The sequence below is a fragment of the Tupaia chinensis genome, unplaced genomic scaffold (assembly GCF_000334495.1).
Source record: "Tupaia chinensis unplaced genomic scaffold, TupChi_1.0 Scaffold000063_1, whole genome shotgun sequence".
In the NCBI taxonomy this organism is placed as follows: domain Eukaryota; kingdom Metazoa; phylum Chordata; class Mammalia; order Scandentia; family Tupaiidae; genus Tupaia; species Tupaia belangeri.
The window spans coordinates 5,707,325-5,730,024 of NW_006159521.1; the positions used below are offsets into that span (position 1 = coordinate 5,707,325).

Here is a 22,700-nt window from a genome sequence, read left to right on the forward strand (position 1 = left end):
AAAGTCATGACATGCTATTCTGTGTTTTTCTGTGCAAAATGTGGCATGACTTTTCCGACAACCCAATAGTTGGAGAAATAGATACGAACAATTAGCTATAATACAGGGCAGGATGTTCAAGTGACATAGGAGTAAGATAAGGAGATACCCGGAAATAAGAGAAAGGTGTGGTAGAAGTGACCTTCACGTTGTGTTTGAAAAAGAAACTATTAATGTGGACAAAAAGCCTGAGCATTACAGCATGAGGGACAGCCATACAAAAGATGCTGGTTTTAGGGAATAGAAAACTCGCTCATGTAACAAGCATGGAGGTGAAAGATGAGAAGTCAGAGATGGAGTTAAAGTATGTTTGAGCTCAGTAGGAGAAGGTATTTAATGTTATCCCCAGATAGTGCGATTTGATTCAGAAGGCAAAGCGATTTTGAGTGCTTTTGGAGCAAAGTGACATCAATTTCAGGAAGGTTACAATCAGTACAAAGGGTTATTTAGAAAGAAGAAAGACCAATGCAAGGTAGATGGAAAAGGTATAAACTAGAAAGTGATTTAAGAAGTAGCAAATAGCAGACTTGACCCTGTCTCCAAAGGTATGTTAGCTTATGTAGCATTGATCACAACTGGGTAAGAGGCACTGTGCTAGATGTTGGGAATACACAGATGAATTAAACACTCATATTTTCAAATGTTTATAGTCTCAAAGAAACACATCTAAACGAGTACAAAAATGTGTTACACTTTCGCATTGAAAAATATGTCATGACCTTCTCAAGACCCAATCGAGGCTGGGCCCTTAATCTTGGACTGCTCTGACTCCAGGACTGTAAGAATTAAATTCCTGTTTTTATTTTTTTATTAAGGAATTATTTTATTTAACTTTATTTATTATCGCAATTATTTTCCAGTTTTATCAGAGAGAGAGGAGAGGGACAGTGAGAAAACAAGCCACCAGGTCCAGGACTTGAACCGCAGTCAGTCATGTGGGAGTCTAGCACTTTTTTTTCTTTTTTGGAAGAGGTTTTTGCTATAGGGTGTGTGTGCTCCCCAGAAAGACAGAGAGAGACAGAGAGACAGAAAGCAAGAAATCACCCCCCAGGGGGGATGGGATGGCCATGCCGCAATCCCTTCTCCTCCATTCCCCTCTCAGGATCTTGGGCACGCATGCACACACGCCTGGTGTGAGTTTTAAGCCACCGGGTCTGGGATGCAAACCGTGGTCAGCTACATGGATGTCCAGCGACATAGCTGTTACACTAACTGCTGGTCCCTTTTTTTTTTTGGAGAGGTTTTCGCTATAGGGCGCGTGCGCTCGCCAGACAGAGACAGAGAGACAGAAAGCGAGAAATCACCCCTCAGAGGAAAAGGTCACACAGCAATCTCTTCTCCTCCATTCTCCTCTCGGGATCTTGGGCACGCACGCACACGCGCCCGGTGTGAGTTTTAAGCTACCGGGTCCAGGACGTGAACCACGGTCGACTGCGTGGGAGTCCAGCGACATAGCCATTACGCTAACTGCTGGTTCCCTTGGAGTCTAGCACTTTTAATCACCATGCCACCTGCTGACCCAAATTTCTGTTCTTTATGAGTCACCCAGTCTATAGTATTCTGTTACAGTAGCACAAAGCGGACTAAGACACACCTCTTCCTTTTGAGCCAAGAGCCTGGGAGTTTGGTTGCATACCAGGTTGGTTGAACAAATAAGTACATTGAGAATAATGAGAAGGAAATAAAACACTCTGTTGTACCGGATTACAGTTGGAAGCGTCAGCGTAACTGACGACCCTTACTGTATACCTGGAGATGGAGAAGCGCGTAACCGCATGTGCACACATGCTTATGTTTCCCAGTTCTGCCGAGAGCGTCTAGAGATGGATGCTCCAGTGACAGTGAGTACATCTGGCGCCCACGTCCTGTGCCTAACTCCCAGTTTTCACCAAAGGAACCCAAGGATTCTGGAAAAAATTGCTGATTCCAAGACTGGGTCAGGGAAAGCACAAGATGGACTTGGAATGTGTTGTACCAGGAAGTGCGTGCTGAAAGAACAATGGAGCAGTGTCAGAAGAACACAGGAGCCCTGAAAGGAGTTCCTCAGTCTGGGAACATTTGAGCATCAAATGATGACAGTATAGATTGATGTATTTAAATCCTTCGAGGTAAATAATCCACAAGCCTGTGCCGGTATAAATGAATAAATGGGGGAAAATGGAACACCATTCTATAGTATAATGCCAACCAAGAAGTCTCAAAGGAATTGTGGTATTAGAAAAATCACCAACTTGCAACCGTTATAGGAATAATTATTTAGCTAACAATTATCAGGGGATGCTAAATGTGGTGAGTGAGGAGCAGTAGATGGCATGGAGGTTAAGGCAGCTGGATCCCACATGGCTGACTGCTCAGTTCGAGTCCTGGAACCAGAAGCTTGAAAAAAGCACTAGGTGTGTGTGCAAATGTTCTCAAAATCCTGAGGAGAAGGGACTGCAGTGTGGCCATCCCCCTTAGGGGTTCCTTTCTCACTTTCCCTCTCTCCTACTCCCTGTGTCTATCTGTCTCCATGGAGTACACAAACCCTACAGCAAACATTTTTAAAGGAAAAAATTCCTTAAAATTTTTTTTAAGGAAATCGGGTAGCAAGCAGGAATATTTATATCATCTTATAAAGAATTGTCCCACAAACTATTACCATTAAATAAGAATAGCATACCTATTAATTTACTTAATGCTGAAAAAACCTGGCAGAAATTAACTAGCGATAAGAGTTTAATATCACCTGTTATGAGACAAATCAGCCATGTGTATTTCTTCATATGCATCAGAAGGAACCCAGCATCACCTCTGTGGTATATACCTGCCCCTGCCAGTTATGCAGAAGTTTTGAGGAAGCAACAGAAACCCAAGTTGGGGATCAGCCTGTAAAGTAATTGTCCTCTTCAGATATGTCATGGTCCTGAAAGACAGGAAAGTGCTGGAGGACTGTGAGATTCCAGGAGACCAGCTGCCTCAGGACCCCAGTCTGTTCTAGTCCCATGAGGAACAGCTCAGAACAATGGGCAGAACTGCAGGAGCCGCGGATGGCATAGCAGTTACATCGCTGGATTCCCACATGGCCAACTGTGGTTTGAGTCCCAGACCCGGTGCCTCAAAACTCACACCAGGCATGTGTGCGATCATGGCCAATATCCTGGGAGGAGAATGGAGAAGGGATTGCGCCATGGCCACTCCCCTCTTGTGGGATGACTTCTTACTTTCCCTCTCACTGTCTCTGTCTTTCTCTCTAGCGGTACGCATGTCCTAAGGCAAAAACCTCTTAAAAACAAACAAACAAACCTGGGGACCAGCAGATGATGTGGTGGTTAAGGTGCTGGACACTCCTACATGGCCATCCACGGTTTGAATTCTGCACCTGGTGACTTGCTTTCTCACTTTCTCTCTCTCTCTCTCTTCCCATCTTTCTATGGTCAAATTAAAATAAATGAATGAATAAATAAAATAAAATAAATTTTTTGGAGAGGATTTTGTTTGTTTTTTGCTATAGGGCATGTGCACTCACCAGACAGACAGAGAGAGACAGAGAGACAGAAAGAAATCAGCCCCCAGGGGTAATGGCCACGCCACAATCTCTTCTCCATTCTCCTCTTCGGATCTTGGGCACACACGCACATGCGCCCGGCGTGAGTTTTAAGCCACCAGGTTCAGGACGCAAACCATGGTCAACTATATGGGAGTTCAGCAACATAGCTATTAGGCTAACTGCTGGTTCCAATAAAATTAAATCCAAAAGTAAAACCAAAAAAAAACCTTGAGTGGAGTTTGTGAGCTCCATGGAAATAACAAGTCAGTGTTAACTTCCTGTCAGAGCATGTCCTATATGTAGGAAATAAACGCCAACATAAAATCTTGTAACAAACATCACGTCTGCAACTTACTCCCAAGTCAGAATTTCGGGCCAAGAAATGTTAACAGGGAGTCATGATGAAAGATATATATATTGGGTTGTCCGAAAAGTCATGGCACATTTTTGCATAGAAAAACATAGAATAAGTATTTCATGACTTTTCCAACAATCATGTATGTATATGTATATAGGAGCTGCATGTACCATCTATGCAATGTGCACATAAACATAAGATTACTTCAGTTTTTAAAGCCCTTAAGAAGTACGTTGTTCACATGTCAGGTACTATGACAGGTCAGGGAGGATGACACTGAAGGAAAAGGTTATTGGATCCAGCAGACAGCAGATGCAGTAGAGTGACTTGGCAGCAGATATAGCAGGCAGAGAATTCAATGAGGTGAGGGAAGGGAGGACGGCAGAGAGCAGCCATGTTGACATGCTTGTTGAATGGAAGGATCTGGACAGTAACTGGAAGGAAAAACAGGAGGGCCAGCAGCTGGCATGGAGGCTAAGGCGACCGGGTCTCATGTGGTCAACTGTGTGGTTTGAGTCCCAGGCCCAGTGGCTTGAAAATCACACCAGGCATGTGCTCGCCCAAAATCATGAAAGAAGGGAGAAATGAAGGGGAAGGGATTACAGCATGGCCATCACCCCTGGGGGTGTTTTCTCTCTTTCACTCTCTTTCTCACTCTCTCCCTGGTCAATGCAGGTGCCCTCTGACAAAGTGAAAGGAAGCAAAGAAAAAAGAATTGCGGTCTTTATCAAACACATCTAAAGCTTTCCTACCCATGGACATTTTGGTTCCTTTGGCCATTATTCCTACTTTATTGTTTTACCAGCCTGCATGGATTTTTTCATTACCTGGGACCAGGAACAGCCTGACTGGTAGAGAAAAGATGAACAAGGTAACTTCTTTTTAGAGAGATTTTGTTTTAATATAATTATTTTATTTAAATTTGAACAGAGATGGATAGAGTGTGTGTGTGAGAGAGAGAGAGAGAATGAAAGCGAGAAAGCAAGCCTCCAGGTCCAGGACTCCAACTGTGGTTGGCCATATATGAGTCCAGCATCCTTAATGAGCACGCCATTTGCCAGTCCTGAACAAGGTAACTTCTAACAAATAGTTCAGAGACACAAAAAAGACAAAACTGTTAGAATGACTGGATTTTGGGCACACACGCACATGTGATTTTCAAGTCACCAGGTCTAGGACTCATACCATGGCCATGTGGGAGTCCAGCACCTTAACCACTATGCCACCTGCTGGCCCCTCCACCTCAACTTTTTACCTCCTTACTCAAAAGAGCAACTCTGGGCAGCCTTGCACAAGAAAAGAAGTTAAAAGCAACAATCTTGTGGGGCCAGCCCTGTAGCATAGTGGTTGAATGCTTTGTGCAGAGAACCAGATCCCATGGGCCAACTGTGCTTTGAATCCTGGTCCTATGGCTTGAAAAACCTGCCAGGCGCATGTGTGTGCATGCCTGAGATCTTGAGGAGAAGGAGAAATAGAGGGAAAACGATTGCAGTGGGACCACACCCCACTGTGGTGGGGGGGTTCTGCCATTTTTTTTTTCTTTATGCCTATCTCTCTATCTTGTCAGTCGTAAGCACATGTGCCTCTGGCAGTAAAACAAAACAAAACACACTTGTGTTTATTTAAAGACAATACTAGTCACCCCTCAAGAAAGAATACAGCTCCATATTTGGATACAGCTTTATAAAACTGTCTAACTTTTTTTCTTTTTAAAAAGTGTGCCCATGGGCATGTGTGCCCACTGGAAAGGACTAAAGGATGAGAGAGAAAAAGTGAGAACATTCCCTCCATGGTATGTGGTCACAATTTAATCTCTTCTCTGTTTCTACTTCCTGGGGATTTGGGGCACACATACGTGTGCACCTGGGCTTGTTTTTCAAGCCACCAGACCTAGCCTTGAACTGTGTAGTTGGCCATATGGGATCCAGCTGTCCCAGCTATCATGGCCCCTGTCTAATTTATTTAATGCTTCTCCATCATCTCATTTAAGAACAACGAAAGTACACATTCTGGTTAGGGGTAACAATCTGGGGAGCTGGCAGGTAGCACAGTGGACTCCTACATGGCCAACCATGGTTCAAATCCCAGATCTGGCAGCTTGCTTTCTCCTTTTCCTTCTCTCTCTGATCAAATAATAATAATTAAATTCTTTTTTTAAAAAAAATTTTTTTTTTAAAGAAAGCAACTTATAAGATACCGTATTTCAAAACCTTAAAACATTCTACCTAGGAACTAGCACTTGTCTGGACTTGAACATGTGGTTGGACCTGTATGTGATCTGTGTAGTCTGATTCTCCCTAGGGCAGCAGCAGCAACAAGCTTACCCCTTATCAAAGGGAGTGCTAAGAGAATATGCTTTCATGCAACGCTTGAGGCTTCACCGTCCACAGGTAATGTTCTCTAATGCCACGTAAACACGTCATCCACACTTCTGCAAACCTGTCTTTCAACAGACCTCAACCCTACTTAAGTTGCCAAAACTAAGCTGCCAGGTTTTTTGGTAAACCTGTTAGATGGGACGCCAAACAAAGAGAATATTGTGTCCAGGACTGTCTCACTGACTACACAATCCTTCATAAGACAATATTTACATTTGCTCCTGAAGTTTTCAACTGAAAGTAGGAAATGGATCCAGAATAACTGGCCGAATGATTAGAATCTATTCATTTAATTGAATGAGAAGGTTAACATTTCTAAATGACCAAGTAGTACAGTGTATTTTATGTCTAGTTTGCATTTTATGAATTTGTGTTTTATTATTTAACTATTATTCATGGGTCTCAGTAATACACAAATAACAACTTTACTGCTGTGAAAAATAGATCTTTGAACATATTTTGTAAGTATAATGTCTGCCCTCTGCCCCACCAAGAGCAATGCAAAGGGTAATTCCCAAGTGCCACAACTGGGCACCCGGAAATAGTTTTTGTCCAGTACCAACGGATCAGTCTCAGAGTTTCACGATGAGTCCCTTTTGAGCTCAGCAAGTGGGGGTTGGGGAGTGAGAGAAATTGAAATCGCAGCACATTGACCTTAAATGCCTCTGTACATGCATGCATGTTGGGGGTCTAATAAAGTGGTAGGACAGTCCCTAATTCAGTTTGGCTTTTTTTTAATGCTACACTCTAGTGCCTGAAAACTTTTCCTCTTACGGAGCAAGGACTGTGTAACTTAGTGAGTGCCTAAGGCCAAAATGTCATTTTGCATACAAGGGCCTGCTGAGTTTGCTGTCAGCCAAGCCTTCTGCCTCCCAGGAGCCCCGTGCTGAGTTAGTTCACATCCAGCAGTGGGGACGTCTTCAGCATGTTAAGACTGTCAGCTGCAGCTGAGAGGGAGAGAAGTAGAGAGCTTGAGTCGAAGAAGTAGCCAGCCCAAAGTTGGAGCTTGTTGAGAGTCTCAGCTCCAGAATTGACTAAGCCTGCATTCCCCCCTCTCTAAGGCTTGGGCTTTCTGTCTGTAATGCTGGAAAGGAAAGCCTTCCCAGCATATTCTATAGGTCGTACTAGCAAGTGAATAAATAATAGATTTAAAAGTTCTTTTTAAACTGCAAGGTAGTGTATGTGTGGGGTGTGAAGTATTGTCAAACAAATTGACAAGAGGTGTCATTTGAGCTAAAACTTGACAGGAGTTTGCCAGACTAGAAAGGAAGTCTCAAGCTGAGGGCCAAGTATGATCAACATTGCACAGGTACAAACATGCCTGGCCCGTAGGGATGGCAAGTCATCCAGTGAAGCCAAGGCCTGGCCAGGCTGCCTATAACAAAGAGAGTAAGAGGAACCTAAGAAAGTGTCCTGGGGAGAACCTGGTGATTCAGAAGTCTTGGGTGGGGGCCAGCAGAGGTCGTAGCAGTTACCTCGCTGAATTCCCACATGGCCAACTTTAGTTAGAGTCCCAGACCCAGTTGCCTCAAAATCATGGCAGGGATGTGTGTGTGTGTGCCCAAGATCCCGAGAGAAGAATGGAGAAGGGATTGTGGCATGGCCACTCCCCCCCTGGGGGTTGATTTCTCGCTTACTGTTTCTGACTCTCTCTGGTGAGTGTATGTGCCCTAAGGCAAAAACCTCTTTAAAGGGAAAAAGTCTTGAGTCCCTGGATAAAGACTATGGCTTTATTTTGAAATGGGGAGTCATCAGAAGCTTTTTAATGAGGAGGGTAAGGAGCAGAGGTGGGCAACAGGGTTAACCTTTTATAATGGAAAGTATGGCCATAATAGGTTGGAGAGATGGTGACGGGCAAGGTGGAGAGTAGGGGAGGGAGTCAGAGACAGGAAGGTCTGGGAAGACCGCTTTTCAGTCTGAGGTGGTTGCAGTGCTCTGTCTCAGCAAGCTGTCAGCGCCTGTTTTTGTGGTATCAAAATGCCACGTATTTGTGAGAGGGAAGATAAGCCACTGCCATTGAGGGTGCAGATCAGAATCCTAGAGCTGGGCAAGAGAGCAGTGGGGTGGTGAGTTCTGCAAACGCTCACACAGTTGGTAAGGGGCCTCTCCTTCCTCTAGGCCCCAAAGCTAAATGAAGCATGGGTTCCTTTGAAGAAATTTGGGGGGACCAGTGGATGAGGTAATGGTTACGTCACTGGATTCGCACATTGTAAACTGCAATTTGGGTCCCAGATCTGATGGCTTAAAAGTCACGCTGGGTGTGTGCTTGTGTGCCCACAATCCCATGAGGAGAATGCAGGAGAATGGATTGCTGCATGGCCATCCATGAGTAAGAGGAACCTAAGAAAGTGTCCTGGGGAGAACTTGTGAAGCAGAAGTCTTGGGTGGGGGCCAGAGGAATGATTTCTCACTTTCTGTCCCGCTGCCTCTTTTTGTGTCTCTGGCAAGCACATACACCCTACAGTAAAAATCTCTCTCAAAAAAATGTTTTGGACTCTTGAATTTCGGTTATATCATTTGGAAGCAGATATGGGGGAAATATCGATAATTCTTTTTAATTGCCATAGGGTGCATATGCTTGTCAGAAAGAGAGGAAGGGAGAAGGCATCCCCTCCCCTGCCTTTTTTTTTTCTTTTTTCTTTTTTTTTTGGAGAGGTTTTTGCTATAGGGCGCATCCACTCGCCAGAAAGACAGAGAGAGACAGAGACAGAAAGCAAGAAATCACCACCCGGGATTTCCACACCGCAATCCCTTCTCCTCCATTCTCCTCTCGGGATCTTGGGCATGCACACACATGCACCCGGCCTGAGTTTTAAGCCACTGGGTCCAGAACTCAAACCGCGGTCGACTATGTGGCAGTCCAGTGACATAGTCATTACGCTAACTGCTGGTCCCTACAGTCCTACTTCCATTTCTCCATCTTCTCAGGATTTGGGGCATGCATTCACACATGCACTCTGTACACTTTACATACAGTAGTGGGCCATCTAGGATCTGACTCTTGATCCTTAGGCTATGTGCCAGCCCAGTTAATTTCTTTTTAAATTATTATAGGATATATGCCAGAGGGAGAGAGGGGGAGAGGGAACATGAGGAAGCCCCCCCACCCTTAAGGCTGATCACATCACAATCCTTTCTCCTCCTTTTTAGACTTTGGGCGTGAACGTATGCTCGCCTAGCACATTTCTCAAGTAGCTGGGTCCAGTACTTGAACCATGTGGTTGGCCATATGGGATATAGCTGCATTAACCACCGTGCGACTATCTAGCTGACCCAGTTAACTTTTTTTTTTTTTTTAATTACCAGAGAGCATGTGCACTCACGAGAGAGAGACAGACGGAAACAAAGAGGTAGAGAGAAAGTACCCCCTATCAGGACCCTGGGTAAGCATGCATGAGGACTGAGCACGTCTTCCAGGCCACTGGAGTCAGGGCCTGAACTGCAGTCTGCCTTGTGGGATCCAGTCCTCAACCCCTAGGGCTGGACCTAGTTAACTCTTTTTACAGAGTTTTACTTAGTTGGTCTCTTTCCTAAACTTATTTATTTTTATGTTTTTTGTTTGTTTGTTTGTTTTTAACCATAGGGTACAAGCACTTGCTGGAGAGTCAGAGAAAGGGAGGATGAGAAAGCACCCCCTCCCCGAGGTAGATTACGATGTAACAGTTCCTTCCCATCCACTCTCCTGGGAGTTTGGCCATGTACATACAAGTACCCAGCATGATTTTCAAGCTACCAGGTCCAGGACTAGAACTAGAGTTGGCCAAGTGGGAGACCAGCATCTTACCACCCCACCACCTGCTGGCCTGCTTTCCTAAACTTTTAAAACTTGGATTCTGTGGTATAGAAAAAAACACTGAAGTGAACCAAGCAGCTAAGCCCACATGCCAAAACTTATAAAACCTAAATTGCCCTCCCTAGGGGCTTGTGGGTCAGAGTAAGTCAAGACAGGAGCTCTCCCCTAGAATATTTTATTTATTTATTATTATTTACTTTTTTTAGAGAGATTTTTGCTATATAGGGTGTGTGCACTCGCCAGAGAGAGAAAGAGACAAAAAGCGAGAAATCACCCCCGGGGGAATGGCCATACTGCACTCCCTTCTCCATTCTCCTCTCAGGACTTGGGCATGCACACACAAGCACCCAGAGTGAGTTTTAAGCTGCTAAGTGTGGGACTCCAACTATGGTCGACTAAGTGGGAGTCCAGCGACATAGCCATTATGCCAGCTTCTGGTCCTGCCCAGAATGCTTTAATGTTAATATTTAATGTTTAATATGTTTTTCTTTGTAACTACATAAGTTTTTTTTTTTTTCTTTTTTCGGGGAGAGGTTTTTGCTATAGGACGTGTGCGCTTGCCTTGAAAGACAGAGAGAGACAGACAGAAGGTGAGAAATCACCCCCGAGGGGGGATGGCCACACCGCAATCCCTTCTCCGTTCTCCTCTCAGGATCCTGGGCACGCACGCACATGCACCCGGCATGAGTTTAAGCCACCGGGTCTGGGACTCAAACCGCGGTTGACTACATGGGAGTCCAGTGACATAGCCATTACACTGACTGGTGGTCCCAAGAATACGAGTTTTTTTTTTTTTTTTTTCTTTGAGAGGTTTTTCACTATAGGGCGCGTGCGCTCGCCAGACAGAGAGAGACATAGAGACAGAAAGCGAGAAATCACCCCCCAGGGAGGATGGTCACGCCGCAATCTCTTCTCCTCCATTCTCCTCTTGGGATCTTGGGCACACATGCACACGCGCCCAGCGTGAGTTTTAAGCCACCGGGTCCGGGACGCGAACCGCGGTCGACTACGTGGGAGTCCAGCGACATAGCCATTACGCTAACTGCTGGTTCCCAAGAATACGAGTTTATTTTGAACAGAAGTTACTAACAGACTAATTTACTTGAAGACTAACATAAGGGTTTGTTAGCCATTCTGAGAAATGATTTCTGTTTATGAAGGAACAATATCCACAGCCCCAGACCTCTGTGAGCACTGGCTGCAGGGTATGGAGGTTGGGGAGCAGTGAGGTGGAGGGGTCTCCGCCTCTGACTTAGCATCCAGTAACGCTTCCCTTCTTTTCTCATCAGCTGTCTGGGCCCAGGTCTAAGTTTGTTCTGGCTGTCCAGAATGCCCACGAGCATGCCACTAGCTTGGGAAAGGGAAAGGGACTGGTGGTCTTGAACCGCTTCAGCTAAGGTCCCCACTGGGCTGATGTCCTTCACTAGGAACTGCAACGAGCTCAGTTATGCTCTTGCTCGTAGTAATACTGGATTTTCAGCTGCTGCTTTGTGTGTAAATACATCATCTACAGATATGTCATCATCGAAGATTCCATTTCAGTCTACTATATTTTTGTACATTTTTACCAAAAAAATTATTACAAAAAATTAATAGCATTAGGGGCCAGAAGGCGGCATAGTGGTTAAGGTGCTGGACTCCCACATGGTCGACCATGGTATGAGTTCCAGAACCAGCAGCTTGAAAATCACGCTGGGCCTGTGTGCACGCATGCTCAAAATCTCAGGAGGAGAATGGAGGACAGAAGATTGCAGCATGACCCTCCCCTAGGTGGGTTGATTTCTCTCGTTCCCTCTCACTGTCTGTCTCTAACAAGCACACATGCCTTGTGACAAAAAAACTAAAAAATAATAACAATAATAAAAGTTAATGTCATTAATTAATATTTATGAATACTTAGTCTCTCAGGAACTCTAAAAACTTGATTTGGAAGGAAAATATTCACTTCAGATCTCATATCAAAAGGATCAGATTTTTGTAAAATGAGAAAATGAATCAGGCTAATTTTGTCAAATAATGTTATCAAGTGAGGATCTGCTCATGGCTTCCTGTGTCTCTACCCCAGTTTTTCAATATCATTTCCCACTCCTGTCCTTTGGCCTTCCAGTTACTAGTGGTGGCTCTGAATGGAATGACCGTTAGATCGTTCTCAAGCCTTCTCTCAGGTGACCCACACTTACTTTTGGCTTTAAGGAAACAACTGAGTTCCCAAAATATCCTCACAATGGTGCCATTTATCAAATAAACAGAGACCTCCTGTAATAGCTAATCTTCTTTACCTGTTTTTATCTTAGATGATTTATTTAAAAATGAACAGTCACACCTCTCTTCACTGGCACTTCCTGTCGACATTGAATACTATAGCTGGTGTACGTTACATTTCCTCTTTCGCGGTTGTGCAAGGACTTCAAGTAACTGTGACTCACTGCGAATGCACTGGCAAGGTGAGGCGGCTTCCTGCCTTTCTCTAAAGGTTAACTGCCCTGGAGAATTTGTCATTCTCTTATTGTGCTCTCCTACCACTGTGATTTCATGACTGGTCCCATTCTCGGTTCTAATTCCTAATTTACTTTCACTCCTCCTTAAGGACAAGTTGCTGTGTTGTTTTTTTTTCCTCGTGTACCTGCTGTATATAGTTCTGCCCCAGTGCCTGCCATTGGGCGGATACTCAGTGCTTGTTAAATTCAGTGAAATCGTCTGGAGAGTTCTTTGGTTAGGATAGGTTGATACTGGCAGCTTGTTCCGGTCATGAGGATCAAAGCCAACTGAACTTTCATCTGTACAAGAATAAGCATTTTTGACATCAGTTTTATGGAAAAATAGAGAAAAGATAGGAGGCAGTGGACTGAGGGCAATCTCCTAGGAAGTATGAGGGGTCTTCAAAGCACAGTGAAATCCACTTTACATGGATCCCCAAACTCTTTGTGCACCAAAATGAACTCATACTTCAATTCCATTTTTCCATAATCCTTTTGAAGTACCCTCATATTTCTCAGTTAGGACCATTGTGTTAGCTTTTGCCACCTTTTTTTTTTTATCTTCTTTTATTTTTATATTTTCCCACAAACATTTACTTTACATATAAAATGTTTTTGCTCATATTCCTCCATAGTGCTTGACTGTCAAAATTTCAAAAAACTGAATTTTAAAGATAATATTTGAAATATTTGTCATACTTTCATTTGTGACTTTATAACAACAGACAGTATTTTTTTTAGTTGTTTTTTGTTTTTTTTTTGTTTGTTTGTTTTGTTTTGTTTTTGCTATAGGGCACCTGCGCTTGCCAGAAAGACAGAGAGAGGCGGAGAGACAGAAAGTGAAAAATCACCCCCCAGGGGTGATCTCTAATCCTCTCTGCTAGGCAGAACTATTATGGTGCCAGGCCATCTTTCCAGGAGCTTCTGTGGACTTACTTGAGATCCACCTTAGTTCCATAGTTTTCTGGTTTAATCTTCAGATATGACATTCCAGTCAAAGCCCTGTCCAATAACGAGTATTTCCAATTTCTGATTCAAGGCAACAGGAATGATTGAACTTATGCAAATAACCATTCTATTACAAATAAGAATATTCCAAATATTTTCCAATTCCAGAGGGATCAGGAAGGGAGAAAAGTTTATGTTTCCATTTAAAGAAACAAACCAGAAGAAAAAAATATTTTAACAAATTGCTGAAACTATCAAAAGAAAGAAAAATTCTTAATTTGGGAAAACAAAGCATAGTAAAAAAGTCAGTTATGTTTTACTCAAAAGTCATAAAATTCTATTTCACCAGTTCAGTCTTACATAATTAATCTCTCTTCTGCAATGTTACTGTGGTCTGATCTTTCTGTTTAAATCCTGGAAGTTAACATTCAATGTTATTATTAATATTTCTTTTCTCTTTTTTTGAGAGAGGTTTTTGCTATAGGGCGTGTGCACTTGCCAGAAAGACAGAGAGAGACAGACAGAAAGCGAGAAGTTATACCCCCCCTCCAAGGGAGGATGGCCATGCTGCAATCCCTTCTCCATTCTTTTCTTGGGGTCTCGGGCAGGCACGTACATGCACCCGGTGTGAGTTTAAACCACTGGGTCCGGCACTCAGACCACGGTCAACATGGGAGCTCAGTGACATAGCCATTATGCTAACTGCTGGTCCCTCTTATTGATATTTCTTGTCCCTAGCATTAAATTGATCATTTTCTTGGTTGCTTTTGTTCTCTTTTTTCTGTATGTGTTTCTTTAGTTTTCCTGGTAAAGCACTCCTTTCAGAACTTCTTGGGCTGGTCTGGTATTGGTAGATTCTTTTGGGTGTTGTTTGAGAATGTTTTTATCTTTTCTTCCTACATGAAGGATAATATGGCCAGGTATAGTATTATAGTATTCTTGGTTGAAACGGTTTTTCTTTCTTTCTTTTTTTTTTTGGAGAGGTTTTTGCTATAGGGCACGTGCGCTTGCCAGAAAGACAGAGACAGAGAGATAGAAGGAAAGTGAGAAATCACCCCCCCCAGGGGGGATAGCCACGCTGCAATCCCTTCTCCTCTCGGGATCTTGGGCACGCACGCACACATGCCCGGCGTGAGTTTTAAGCCACTGGGTCCGGGACGCGAACCGTGGTCGACTACATGGGAGTCCAGCGACATAGCCATTACGCTAACTGCTGGTCCCGAAACTGTTTTTCACTTAACGCTTTGAATATATTTTCCCATTCTTTTCCTTGCTCACAGTGTTTCTGATGAAAGGTCAGAGATTTAGCCTGATGGGATAGCCTTTATAAGTAACCTGACATTTTTCTCTTGCCAATTTTAGTATCTTGTCTTTGTGGTTTTGGCCAATCTGGCTATGATGTGCCTTGGAGAAGATCTTGGGTTGATTCTATGTGGGATCCTGTGTATTTCTTGGGTCTGGATATTTGAATGCCTTTCTAGATTTGGAAAGTTTTCTTCCAGGATTTTATGGAATAGATTATCAATGCCCTTATTAGTTTCTCACCTTCTGGGATACCAATTATCCAGATATTAGGGCTTTTAATGATATCTAGTATTTCTGGTATAGTATTCTCAAGTTTTTTGGTTGTTTTCTCAGGTTTTCTGGTTATTTTTTCTAGGTCAGAGGTTTTGTCTTTAACATCCGAGATTCGATCTTCTCCATGGACTAATCTGCTTTTAATACTTTCTATGGAGGTTTTGATTTCCTGTATTGCAGCCTTCATCTCTAACAGCTCCATTTGATTCTTTTTTATGGTGTGTATTTCCTCTTCCAGATCATGCAAGAACGTCCTCACCTCCTGGGACTCCTCTCTTTTCTCCTGCATCTTCTGGAGTTCATTGTCTCTCAACTCTTGCATCTCGTTCAGTTTTGTCACTATGAATATTCTGAAGTCTTTATCAGACATTTCCATGAGTTCTACTGTACTGTCTGTGGATGATGAAGGATTGTTCTTTTCTTTTAGGGGAGAAATACTTTCTTGGTTTCTCATATTTCTTGTGTCTCTGTGGTGGTTTCTGGTCATTCTGTGACAAAATCTCTCCTCTAACTGTGTTTTGTGATGTGGTATCCACAGAAAGATTTTGAGTTCAGATTTATAAAAAGGAGTTTCTTCTTTAAAGCAGGGGGTTCAATAAACTTTGAGGACTTTCAATGAGCACCCTGTCTCTGTGTTTTAGGTGTCTAGAAGAGGGGGTTTAGAGCATAGCTTCGGTCGCCTCGGTCCCTGAACGCCAACTCCAATCAATTGATTTTTGAAAGAGGATGGAATCCTCATAACTGAGAAACTGCTTTCCTGGGCTGTCCACAGCTCCTGACGATAGCTCCAGTGATGGCACTGATGACGCTGAGCCACTACCACTGTAGTTTGAAAATGTTAATCTGGTTATCTTTCTTAGGAATGAACTTTAATTTTCTGGTAGATGATTTTTATAATTTTTGCTTATTGTATATTTATGTTCTATAATATGTCATAGATGCAAATTAAAACGAAGTCAAGGTGGGGGAAATAAAAAAGAAGACAGACCAAAGTCCCTCCTAGATCCCGGCAGTGGGAGATGCCACTCCCTAGAGGGCCTCACCATGAGGTCGTGAGGTCGGGCCTTCTTTCACATCTCTGTTTTTCTTAGATTTCTTGCTTTTGAACTACAATACAACCTGAATACTGGAGTTGTTTACCCCACCCTAGTTGCTATAGCTGATGAATCATAGAGACCAGAGAAGGGAAAGACCAGTGAAATCATCTGGTTCATCTCCAAATTAGGGAGTGGAGCACTGGGATTTAGGGAAGTCTAACCTCTCATTTTAAAATAGAAAAGAAAAAAATGCAGCTCATGCTGATGAGAACAGCTCACCTATCTGTTTGCCTTTTGCTTCTAACACATTTCTGGAGACCCACCCTCTTAGAAGGCAATCAGTCATTCCTATCAGAACCTCCCCCTCCACACACACACACCAAACCAGATGCCAAAGTATTAAATGATCTAAATGATCGAACTAAAATTCTGTGTCTGAGCAATAAAGGTGGATTTTGACTCTTTCATCGATTGTTTTGTGTCAGTCTTACAGAATTTGAGACAGTTTTAACAGGATCTTACAGGTCTCTTTAAAAGCTAACAAGGATGTTACAGATATCCTGACTCAAAATTATACTTCCTAAATAATAAGAAACTAAGATTGAGATTTTAAGAAATTATGGATAATGGGGACAGACAATGGCGCAGCAGAGAAGTACGACATTGTATGAGGCTGAGCCCCAGGGGGGAAGGGGGTTCTGGGTTCATGTCCGGAAACTTCCCTGAGTATGACAGAGAGGTATGTGCTCCTGATCTGGGGCTGGCTAAGGCTGGGGTGGATCCTAACTTCAAGACCCTGCTGAGGGTACTGAATCTCTCTCTCTCTTTGTTTCTCTCCCTCATGGAAGAAAGAAAGAAATACACTTTTAAAATAATAGGTAATGGGTTAAGGAGCAGGACTGCCACATGGCTGACAGTGGTTCGAATCCTGGACCTGGTGGCCTGCTTTCGCACTTTCCCTTTCTCTCTGTCTCTCTGGTGAGTGAATGTGCCCTGTAGCAAACTAAAATAATAAATAAACTTAAGTAATTATTATTATTTCTTTTTTTGGAGAGGTTTTCGCTATAGGGCACATGTACTCACCAGAAAGACAGAGACAGAGAGACAGAAAGCAACAAATCACCCCCCAGGGGGGATGGCCATGCTGCAATCCCTTTTCCATTCTCCTTTCGGGATCTTGGGCACACACGCACACACGCCTGGCGTGAGTTTTAAGCCACCGGGTCCGGGCCGTGAATCGTGGTCGACTACATGGGAGTCCAGCAACATAGCCATTACGCTAACTGCTGGTCCCTTAAGTAATTATTTTTAAAAATAATAGGCCTGCTTGGGTCAGGAGTACAAAACTCTCCTCCATTTGTCTCTGTCACAGTTTCTCAATTTCCTCCCTCATAATACTCTCCTTCACTGTCATCTTCCTCTTTTCTTCCTCCTTGTTCTTCTCTTTTAGCATCCTTTGAAGAAATGGCAGAGCTGGTGTAGTATCCACGTCAGCTGTTTGCACCAACCGAGCCTGACCTCCCCTACCACTCCCTGCCAAGTACCCGGTGTCCCCTGCCAGAGGCAGTCAGAGATTTTAAGAAATTATGGATAATGGGGACAGACAATGGCGCAGCAGAGAAGTACGACATTGTATGAGGCTGAGCCCCAGGGGGGAAGGGGGTTCTGGGTTCATGTCCGGAAACTTCCCTGAGTATGACAGAGAGGTATGTGCTCCTGATCTGGGGCTGGCTAAGGCTGGGGTGGATCCTAACTTCAAGACCCTGCTGAGGGTACTGAATCTCTCTCTCTCTTTGTTTCTCTCCCTCATGGAAGAAAGAAAGAAATACACTTTTAAAATAATAGGTAATGGGTTAAGGAGCAGGACTGCCACATGGCTGACAGTGGTTCGAATCCTGGACCTGGTGGCCTGCTTTCGCACTTTCCCTTTCTCTCTGTCTCTCTGGTGAGTGAATGTGCCCTGTAGCAAACTAAAATAATAAATAAACTTAAGTAATTATTATTATTTCTTTTTTTGGAGAGGTTTTCGCTATAGGGCACATGTACTCACCAGAAAGACAGAGACAGAGAGACAGAAAGCAACAAATCACCCCCCAGGGGGGATGGCCATGCTGCAATCCCTTTTCCATTCTCCTTTTGGGATCTTGGGCACACACGCACACACGCCTGGCGTGAGTTTTAAGCCACCGGGTCCGGGCCGTGAATCGTGGTCGACTACATGGGAGTCCAGCAACATAGCCATTACGCTAACTGCTGGTCCCTTAAGTAATTATTTTTAAAAATAATAGGCCTGCTTGGGTCAGGAGTACAAAACTCTCCTCCATTTGTCTCTGTCACAGTTTCTCAATTTCCTCCCTCATAATACTCTCCTTCACTGTCATCTTCCTCTTTTCTTCCTCCTTGTTCTTCTCTTTTAGCATCCTTTGAAGAAATGGCAGAGCTGGTGTAGTATCCACGTCAGCTGTTTGCACCAACCGAGCCTGACCTCCCCTACCACTCCCTGCCAAGTACCCGGTGTCCCCTGTCAGAGGGAGTGATGCCAGGGCAGCCCCGCCCACAGCCTGCTCATCGCTTCCCTTCCTTCCTACTCGGTTCCCTGTTTTTCCGCCTCTGGAGCCTTGGCTTTTTCTTGTGTTGAGATCTTGCCCTGTCCTTTAGTGGTTTTGACAGTTTATAGTGCCCTGGATTCCTCCCTTGGTATCTAACTTAGTTCTTCCCCAACTTTTTATGTGCTTTCATGGCAGCCCTGTACGGGTTCTGGACTCCTGGCACAAAACCGGGCTTATCCTTTGCCTGTACTCCCGGATAGAGCAGGGAGGAATACTTGTACCCTGTCAGTAGAGATCGTGTTTGCAAGGTAAATCCCCAAGATCTAATTACCTACACATGTTATCACATGGTTTCACATGATTAAAGTTTTAAATTTGTAGGGTAGCCGGTGACATGGATGTTAAGGTACAGGATCACACATGGCTAGCCTCATTGAATCTCACACCCAGTGGCTTGAGAATCATACTGGGTGTGGGTGCATGTACATGCATGCACAAAATCCCCAGAAAAGAGTGGAGGAGAAGGGATTATGGCATGATCATCACCCCTTGAGTGGTAATTTCCCACTTTCTTTCTCTGGCAAGTGCATGTACCCTATAGAAAAAACTAAGAAAAAGGAGAGAAAGAAAGGAAATCTGTATATTTTTGCAGCATTAGGGGTATTTAACAATTGCCTGTTATTTTAATAATATTCTATATAGCCTGTTTAAAGTGATAACTTATTTCTCAATCATAGCCATATATTTTAAAGTTTAATAAGTGTCAGAAACACTCAAAATACGTTTGTTTGGTTATTTGGGCAAGGTCTCACTAGGTCACGGTCTTCCTGCTCCCTCTCCTGTGTTGCTGAGTCTTACAAGCATGCAACGCTGAACCCAGCACCAGGGACCTTCGTTAAAGATGACAAGATGCAAAATGCACCTGTCTTTTGTGAGTATTCTTATACACACTGATGGTGTTCTGTTTTATGAAAGAGAACTTGTGTTTTGAATAGAGTCTGGCGAAGAGATATGTTCCACACAGCAGGGTTAGTTTTTTCAGTCGATGACAGATACTTAGCACCTAAATAATTGTATGCATTTCTTACAAAATTATGTGAAAAATGCTTCTCAAAGAGACAATAGAAACTGAGAGTAAATTAATCCTCTGACTTGCTAACCTATAAAAATTCAAAAAAAATGCTGAGATAGGAACCAAGATATTTATAGCTCAAGAAACATCCCACTATTCCAGTAAGTTGATATAAGATGATCTAGACGATGTGAACATTTGTAACCAAATCAATTTTCATGTTTTATATGAAAGTCTTCGAAAAGTTCATGGCAATGCATATTATGAGAAACTTATACAGGAAGTTCAATTTTTTTTTTTGAGAGATTTTTGCTATAGTGCGCTTGCGCTCGCCAGACAGACAGAGAGAGACATAGAGACAGAAAGCGAGAAATCACACCCCAGGGGGAATGGCCATGCCACAATCCCTTCTCCTCCATTCTCCTCTCGGGATCTTGGGCACGCATGCACACGCGCCAGGCGTGAGTTTTAAGCTACCGGGTCCAGGACGCGAACCGTGGTCGACTACGTGGGAGTCCAGCGACATAGCCATTACACTAACTGCTGGTTCCCAGGAAGTTCAACTTTTTTGCACCCGAATAAACTTCTCATTTAATTCCATTTTCTACAAACTTTTTCAAGTTCCTTCATGTATCAACATTGTAACTCAGTATGCTAACAAGACCCAGTTTTACACTTAAGTTCTGCTTGTTCTTTCACTTAACACTGTATTTTGATCATCTGCGTATGTGAGAACATATTGATCTATCCACTGCATGCTTCTTTTTAGCAGCTTCATTTCACAGCATGGAGCTTCTGTAATTAATTTAATCTAGCTTTAATGATGGGTACTTAGGGTGTTTCAACCTTAAAATGCTGCAGTAAATGTCGTTCCTTATATTGTTGTGGTCATGTAAGACTCTCTCATCAAGACAGCTTCGTAGAAGCAACATCTCGGAATCAAAGGTCAGAAGCACTTTATTGATAAATACTGCCAAATTGCCCTTCGATCGATAATGGGTGAGAATTCGCATTTTGCCATTTCCAGCACACTGCATGCTATCAGCCTTATGATTGTTGGCAGACGAATTGAAGAACGAATTAAAGGCAGGGCCAGCAGGTAGTGTGATGGTTAAGGCGCTCTACTTGCACATGGCTGCTCTGGTGGCTTGCTTTCTTTCTCATTTTTTCTCTCTGTCTCTGGTGATCACACATGCTCTGTAGCAAATTTCAGATAAAAACTATTTAAAAATTAAAATAATTATTAAAAAAAAATGGAGTGAAATAAGAGAGAAACAGGTACTAAGGCCTAGTTAAAATGAAGAGGAAACAGCCAAGTGCTGTCCTCAAGGAGTGTCTGCTTACTTGCTGAGACCAACAGATTAGAAAACAAAACAGCAATACAAGGTGACAGTTGCAAGAGGGCAACTATATTTAAATGTGTAGAAAAACTGATTATAGCCAGCTGTGCCTGGAGAGTTTAGGAAAGGTTCTACTTTGAGGAGAAAATAATAGTTGGTCTGCAGCTTGAAAGACGAGACAAAGTTCACCACTGAGGAAAATAGGAATGGGCCTTCCATCACGGGGGCAGAGTGGAGAACTGCTCAGAGAAGCAGCCAGAGAGATATGACAGTTACGGTTGCCCAGGCAGGCCAGAACCTGCCTGGCAAGAGTTTCTGGAGATAGGTCATGGAATCAGAACTGTGTCTTAAAGAGAGTGAATTGAGCCCAAAAGTGTCCACTGTGACTGAAAAAGAGACATTGGAGGAGGCCAGCAGGTGGCATAGTAGTTAAAATGTTGGACCTGCACTTGGCCTACCATGGTTCAAATCCTGGATCCAGTGGCTTGAAACTCACACTGGGCACATGTGCGTGTGTGCCACAAAACCTAAGAGGAGGAACCAGCAGTTAGCGTAATGGCTATGTCTCTGGACTCCCACGTAGTCAACCGCGGTTCGCGTCCTGGACCCGGTGGCTTAAAATTCACGCCGGGCGCGTGTGCATGCGTACCCTGAGGAGAATGGAGGAGAAGAGATTGTGGCGTGGCCATCCCCCCTGGGGGCTGGGGAGTGATTTTTTGCTTTCTGTTTCTCTGTCTCTGTCTATCTGGCGAGCACATGTGTCCTATAGCAAAAACCTCTAAAAAAAGATGGGCGAGACCAGTTGTCCTAAAGCAAAAACCTCTAAAAAAAAAAAAAAAAAAAAAAACTAAGAGGAGATGGAGGAGAAGAGATTACAGCATGGCCATCCCACTGGGGCTAATTTTTCACTTTCCCTTTCACTGTGTCTCTGGTGAGTACATGCACCTTATGGCAAAAACCTTAAAAAAAAGAGAGTGGAGTCACTATAGATTTTTGCTTAAAAATATATCAAAACTAGAGGGCAGCACACTTGCTCCACATGCATGGTTGTTAAGGCACTGGAGTCCCACGTGGTCAACCACAGTTCAAATCCCAGACACAGTGACTTGAAACTCATGCTGGGCATATGTGTATAAGTGCCCAGATTCCCAGGAAGAGAATGGAGAAGGGATTATGGCATGGTCACCCTCACTGGGAAATGATTTCTCACTTTCCCTCTCTCTTTCTTTCATCAGCCAGCACTCATGCCCTAGGCAAAACTTTAAAACAAAACAGAAACCATGGTTTGTCCCACTGAGAGTTCACCACGTGATTTGGTCACAATGCCTGAATTAAACAAAGATTCATGGAGGACTTACTGTGAGTCCAGCACTGCTGTACAGAAAAGACACAAAATGCCAATGAAATAGCCACTGTTTGTCAGCACCTACAGTATACCAAGCATACTTTATACATGGTCTGATCTTTACTATAGTCCTGCCATATGACAAATGAAAAAACTGAGGTTTTTCAAAGATTTCACTTGACCAGGGGCCAGTAGGAGGCATTTTGGTTAAGGCACTGGCCTCTCACATGGCTGACCACAGTTGGAGTCCTGGACCCAAA

General features: G+C 43.5%; 1 long non-coding RNA gene across 1 annotated transcript; it reads left to right on the forward strand.

Moving 5' to 3' along the window:
* The first annotated feature begins 6,220 nt into the window (after positions 1-6,220).
* On the forward strand, positions 6,221-19,608 carry LOC114004744 (uncharacterized). The gene is made up of 3 exons (XR_003546816.1): positions 6,221-6,313; positions 12,389-12,538; positions 19,489-19,608. It is a non-coding gene; the product is annotated as an uncharacterized LOC114004744 (long non-coding RNA).
* Positions 19,609-22,700: the final 3,092 nt, after the last annotated feature.